Below are 7335 nucleotides of genomic sequence, written 5' to 3'. Positions count from 1 at the left end.
TAGACCTCATGTGGCTGGAGTGTGTCAGCAGTTCCTGCAAGAGGAAGGCATTGATGCTATGGACTGGCCCGCCCATTCCCCAGACCTGAATCCAATTGAGCACATCTGGGACATCATGTCTCGCTCCATCCACCAACGCCACGTTGCACCACAGACTGTCCAGGAGTTGGCGGATGCTTTAGTCCAGGTCTCGGAGGAGATCCCTCAGGAGACCATCCGCCACCTCATCAGGAGCATGCCCAGGCATTGTAGGAAGGTCATACAGGCACGTGGAGGCCACACACACTACTGAGCCTCATTTTGACTTGTTTTAAGGACATTACATAAAAGTTGGATCAGCCTGTAGTGTGGTTTTCCACTTTAATTTTGAGTGTGACTCCAAATCCAGACCTCCATGGGTTGATACATTTGATTTCCATTGATAATTTTTGTGTGATTTTGTTGTCAGCACATTCAACTATGTAAAGAAAAAAGTATTTAATAAGATTATTTCGTTCTTTCAGATCTAGGATGTGTTGTTTAAGTGTTCCCTTTATTTTTTTGAGCAGTGTACATACACATATATATATATACATACATACATACATACATACATACATACATACATACATACATACATACATATATATACATATACATACATACACATACAGTGCCTTGCGAAAGTATTCACCCCCCTTGGCATTTTTCCTATTTTGTTGCCTTACAACCTGGAATAAAATTTGATTTTTTGGGGGGGGTTGTATCATTTGATTTACATAACATGCCTACCACTTTGAAGATGCAAAATACTTTTTTTGTGAAACAAACAAGAAATAAGACAAAAAAACAGAAAACTTGAGCGTGCATAACTATTCACCCCCCCAAAGTCAATACTTTGTAGAGCCACCTTTTGAAGCAATTACAGCTGCAAGTCTCTCGAGGTATGTCTCTATAAGCTTGGCACATCTAGTCACTGGGATTTTTGCCCATTCTTCAAGGCAAAACTGCTCCAGCTCCTTCAAGTGTGATGGGTTCCGCTGGTGTACAGCAATCTTTAAGTCATTCCACAGATTCTCAATTGGATTGAGGTCTGGGCTTTGACTAGGCCATTCCAAAACATGTAAATGTTTCCCCTTAAACCACTCGAGTGTTGCTTTAGCAGTATGCTTAGGGTCATTGTCCTGCTGGAAGGTGAACCTCCGTCCCAGTCTCAAATCTCTGGAAGATTGAAAGGTTTCCCTCCAGAATTTCCCTGTATTTAGCGCCATCCATCATTCCTTAAATTCTGACCAGTTTCCCAGTCCCTGCCGATGAAGAACATCCCCACAGCATGATGCTGCCACCACCATGCTTCACTGTGGGGATGGTGTTCTCGGAGTGATGAGAGGTGTTGGGTTTGCGCCAGACATAGCATTTTCCTTGATGGCCAAAAAGCAACTCCTTCAGGGTTATCTTTGGTCTCTTTGTTGCCTGTCTGATTAATGCCCTCCTTGCCTGGTCCGTGAGTTTTGGTGGGCGGCCCACCAGAAGACAGAACAACGCTACCCTCCCTGTCTGTACCGGACATTGTGAAAAAACAAGGGCACCTGGGGCATGCAGGCATTCTGACTGGCATGGTGCTGTCGGTGGAGCAGCACGAGGCTATACGGCAGGCAACAGCTTGACAGCACACCAACCCCAACTGGCACACGATGAGGAGAGGGAGGATGACGGCCAGCAATTATGGAGCAGTGGTTAGGGCCAAGCGCGTTACTCCGTCATTGCTAAAAAGGGTCCTTAGATCAGTCGTTGGATGGGGTGTTGTCTGTAAAGTGGGGCACAGATAATGAAGAGGAGGGCATCAAGGCATTCAAAATGGCTACAGGGATGGATGTGCAGGAGTCAGGACTTTGGATCACTGGGTCTGGGACCCTGGGTGCCTCACCGGAGGGTCTGGTGGCAGTGGCAGAGTCCCTATGGTGCAAGGGACCTTACCATTAAAGAGGCAGTGAAGTCTAAGGATTTCTATATCAAGGAGGGAGGGTCTTACAGCCTCCGTGAAGACCGTCCTTACTGGCACCAGGTCAGCTCCACATCACACACCTGCATCTTCGTTGTGTGGACCACCAAAGCCTCACCATCCCCATCCAGCGTGATGACCTCTGACAGACTCATATTGCTCCTCCTGTCAGTACCTGTTCAGGGAAGCCAATGTCCCAAAAGTATTCTCTCTCACACACACACACACACACACACACTAGGCTCCCAGAATAGGTTATATTACATACAAGTTTTGCTCAAAGCAGCCAAATAAAGTAATGTAGTTAACTTTATCATGGGCACAGTGGGAATTTTTTATATGTGATGTTCAAATGATTTCTTACCCCATGTCTTACTTACTGAAGGCCCCAGTCATTCCTGACTGTACCTGACATCGTTGAAAAACAAGTAAACAATGAATAAAGATCATACACAAACAATAGGCTCCTAGAATAGGTTATATTACATTAAAGTTTTGCTCAAAGCAGCCAAATAAAGTAATTTAGTTAACTTAAGTTCAATCACAATGGCTGGTTTGAGTGCATCTCCTCAGTTTCATTCAGTAGTACAACAATTCACATTGCATTTTATCATGGGCACAGTGGGAATTAATATCTGATGTTTAAATGATGTCTTACCTCCAGAGTGAGAGAGTTCATCACATCCAGAAGATCTCCTTGCTGAGGGTGGCATTGACCGTGCACGGCTTCTCGTGAGGTGAGCCTGATGTTCCGCATATCACGTCTAAAACATGGGGAAAAGGGGACAAAGTCAAAATTGTGTTATGATAACACAAACACACCTTGGGCAATGTGAGAAGTGGTCCCTCAACAGCCAATCTTAAGTCATGAGAACCATACACAAACATACTGCGCAGATATATCTACAAATTAATTGTATCACATTTGATGAGTTACTGACCTTTCCGTCCACAGGCTCGATCTGCTTTAGTCTCTACAACTGGACGCTTGCGCAATGTGACAAGTGGACCCTCAACACCCAATCCTCATGCCTTATTGTTTGTTCTTGTTTCCCAATCAAGTCTTGATCTTCCTCTTCTGCCATGGTGGATGAGCTACTTTTTCTGTTAAATACAGGGCCATCTCTTTCCCACCGGAAAATGGCAGCTAAAGACCAGAGTGTTGTCACTGGGTTTCCGGTCCACCCATCTGAATGACAAAAAAGTTACTTTTACTAGCTAGCTAAGTTGATTACTAATAAAATATCCCCAAAATGTTCCATACACACAAAAAGCTTATTTCTCTCAAATGTTGTGCACAAATGTGTTTACGTCCCTGTTAATGAGCATTTGTCCTTTGCCAAGGTACTCCATCCACCTCACAGGTGTGGCATAACAAGAAGCTGATTAAACAGCATGATCATTACACAGGTGCACCTTGTGCTGGGGACAATAAAAGGCCACAAAAAATGTTTTGTCACACAACACAATGTCACAGATGTCTGAAGTTTTGAGGGAGCGTGCTATTGGCATGCTGACTGCAGGAATGTCCACCAGAGCTGTTGCCAGATAATTGAATGTTCATTTATCTACCATAAGGTCGCCTCCAACTTTGCTTTAGAGAATTTCCCGTTTCCCACAGGGGGCCAGTATGAAAATGTATGCACTCACTAACTGTAAGTCGCTCTGGATGAGAGCGTCTGCTAAATGACTAAAATGTAAATGTAAATGGTGCCGGCCTAACGTTAGCTAGCAAGTCTGACTACACGAACGGTGAGTTAACGTTAACTAGCTAGCTAAATATCCCTTCCCTGATGGGCTAGCATGTCACCACGTGAAAAGGTATGACTACACAAACCGTGAGCTAACGTTAACTAGCTGGCTAACTCATTAAAGACTTGTCAATAAAACAGTCACAAGTCATTATGCTAGCCTATATTGGTTTTCCTTTTACTTGTAAGGAAGGCAACATGTTGTAGTACACATAACTACAGTTGGTGGTTTAGCTAACTTTCAATGCACCTAGCTAACCACAGATCTTTGACCTAACCAAAATAGCTTGTTAGCAGCTAGCAAACAGGGCTTACCTTATCACACGGCTCCAGCGATGCCTCTCGATTACAGAGGTTGGAAAACGATAAAATACACGTGTGCTTATCGGAGTAGTGGTTACATAGCACAGAACCATCGTTGCTTCTGATCGACGGAGAGCCCTAAGGTTAGCTAGTTCACTACAAAGGCCAGAGGGTATTAACAATTATTTGAGAAACTAAAAATGCTATAACATCTATTTGCTAGGTTACTTGCTACTTGTCGATGAGAGTTTGCATGGAGAAATGTGAGTTGAGGGATGACGTCAAAGCTTGCGACAGGATGTGTAGTTCTGAATGATAGCCACATTAGTGGCTAATTAGCATTTACTTTTAGGTGGGTAGTTAAAGACAAATATATTGATAAAAGTTACCTTGTCCGAGAGAGAATTGCGCGGTTATAAAAACGTTACACCAGGGTAAGCCTTCACGAAACACAGACCTTATATGAAGTAATTCTAAAATCCCCAAAGGAAAAATGAATGGTGAAAAAACGATTGGAACCATTTCCTGGTTTTACCGCTAGATTTTATGGGTATTATGACTCACACTGTGGTACTTAATGAGGGCTGAAATTTGTTTTGTGTTAATTGAGTTTTTTGTATCATTTACATTTTAGTCATTTAGCAGACGCTCTTATCCAGAGCGACTTACATGAGCAATTAGGGTTAAGTGCCTTGCTCAAGGGCACATCGACATATTTTTTCACCTAGTTGGCTCGGGGATTAGAACCAGCGACCTTTCGGTTGCTGGCACAACGCTCTTAACCACTAAGCTACCTGTTTTTTATTAATGATCTTTCATTAATAAAAAACATTGTGTGGCCTGAATCATGTTAAGAAACTGTTGATCAGTTGAACTTTTTAAATTTTAAATTTTATTTAACAGTAACATGTAAAACACAAAAAACAGAACAGCCAGAGGGATTACACAAAAAAAATAAAAAAAATAAAAAATGTAATAGAAAATTGGCTTTTTCCTTCATACATTTTGATTTGTGTATGAAATATTTTCCTAATAAAATAAAGACATTTATGACATACTGACATTCAATTGTGGAATCAGTGTAGTAAAATACACTGCTCAAAAAAATAAAGGGAACACTTAAACAACACAATGTAACTCCAAGTCAATCACACTTCTGTGAAATCAAACTGTCCACTTAGGAAGCAACACTGATTGAACATGCTGTTGTGCAAATGGAATAGACAACAGGTGGAAATTATAGGCAATTATAGCAAGACACCCCCAATAAAGGACTGGTTTTGCAGGTGGTGACCACAGACCATTTCTCAGTTCCTATGCTTCCTGGCTGATGTTTTGGTCACTTTTGAATGCTGGCGGTGCTTTCACTCTAGTGGTAGCATGAGACGGAGTCTACAACCCACACAAGTGACTCAGGTAGTGCAGCTCATCCAGGATGGCACATCAATGCGAGCTGTGGCAAGAAGATTTGCTGTGTCTGTCAGCGTAGTGTCCAGAGCATGGAGGCGCTACCAGGAGACAGGCCAGTACATCAGGAGACGTGGAGGAGGCCGTAGGAGGGCAACAACCCAGCAGCAGGACTGCTACCTCCACCTTTGTGCAAGGAGGAGCAGGAGGAGCACTGCCAGAGCCCTGCAAAATGACCTCCAGCAGGCCACAAATGTGCATGTGTCTGCTCAAATGGTCAGAAACAGACTCCATGAGGGTGGTATGGGTCCAATTGAATCCAATTGAGCACATCTGGGACATCATGTCTCGCTCCATCCACCAACGCCACATTGCACCACAGACTGTCCAGGAGTTGGCGGATGCTTTAGTCCAGGTCTGGGAGGAGATCCCTCAGGAGACCATCCGCCACCTCATCAGGAGCATGCCCAGGCATTGTAGGGAGGTCATACAGGCACGTGGAGGCCACACACACTACTGAGCCTAATTTTGACTTGTTTTAAGGACATTACATCAAAGTTGGATCAGCCTGTAGTGTGGTTTTCCACTTTAATTTTGAGGGTGACTCCAAATCCAGACCTCCATGGGTTGATACATTTGATTTCCATTGATAATTTTTTGTGTGATTTTGTTGTCAGCACATTCAACTATGTAAAGAAAGAAGTATTTAATAAGATTATTTCATTCATTCAGATCTAGGATGTGTTATTTTAGTGTTCCCTTTATTTTTTTGAGCAGTGTAATATGTCAAACTTAGATATTTCAATGGTTGTATGCATTTTGTTGCAAAGATATAGTTGAACGTCAGTCCAGAACATCTGACTATGTAAACAATTACAAAATAAGTGTTCAATAGATCGTCTCACACACCCAAATACCTCTCTGCAGCTGCCACCACCACCACCTCAATTTTATTCGATTTGCATTCCATCCCTGCAGTACAATGAATAACCATTGCTATAAACGCTAAAAATCCAATCTTGTTGAACCATATATCACTTTTTGGTTTATCTCTCTGTACTGGTACATCTCTACTACTCACACCATTTCTCTCAGGATCCCTCCCCCTTGACTCATCTTCCTCTACTTTCTTCACTGCCTCCGCATATGACAACTTCTTCTCTACTCTTACCCTGGATACCTCAACCTGCTTCTCTCACACTGGACATGTCTGATCCCCAGCCCCATGTCCACCCCTACAATTAGCACACACCACCACTTTCCCCACTGCTTCACACTTCTTTGTCTCATGCCCTTCTGCACACTTTTCACACCTTGGAATCCCCCTCCTACACACTGCTGCCACATGCCCATAAGTTTGACACCTGTAACATCTTAAGGTATTCGGCACATATGCTCGCACTGGATAACATATATCCTAACCTCACTTTCTCAGGCAAAGACTCAACTTCAAAACTCAAAAGTACAGACAATGACTCTTCTGTTTCCCCACTCTCGCCACCCTGTTTACGTCGCACCAAACGATGAGCATCACACACCGGCAATCTTCCCCTTCAGTTGGTCAACTTTTACATTCACTGCTACTCCAGTAATCACTCCTCTCAATGGCGCCCTTTTCTTAAGAGCGAAACAATTCACAATTCTTTCCCCCATTTGTTTAACTCTGAGCGCCTTCTCCCTCTGCCCAACAGAAACACAAACAATTATCACTAGACCACTTCTGGTTACCCTCACCGATTCCACTTTACCCAACGCTCTTTTCACCCATCTTGAAACCACAATTGGATCAGCCAAAAGGCAAGGATCCATTTTTTCCACAAACTTCACTCCTACTGTCACAGACTAATCTTTATCCTGACCCGCTGTGCAATCCTCGGGCTCTGAGTACTTCAC

This window comes from Coregonus clupeaformis, chromosome 1 (genome assembly GCF_020615455.1).
Source record: "Coregonus clupeaformis isolate EN_2021a chromosome 1, ASM2061545v1, whole genome shotgun sequence".
Lineage (NCBI taxonomy): Eukaryota > Metazoa > Chordata > Actinopteri > Salmoniformes > Salmonidae > Coregonus > Coregonus clupeaformis.
The sequence above is the reverse complement of the archived record's forward strand: the minus strand, read 5'-3'. Positions refer to the sequence as shown.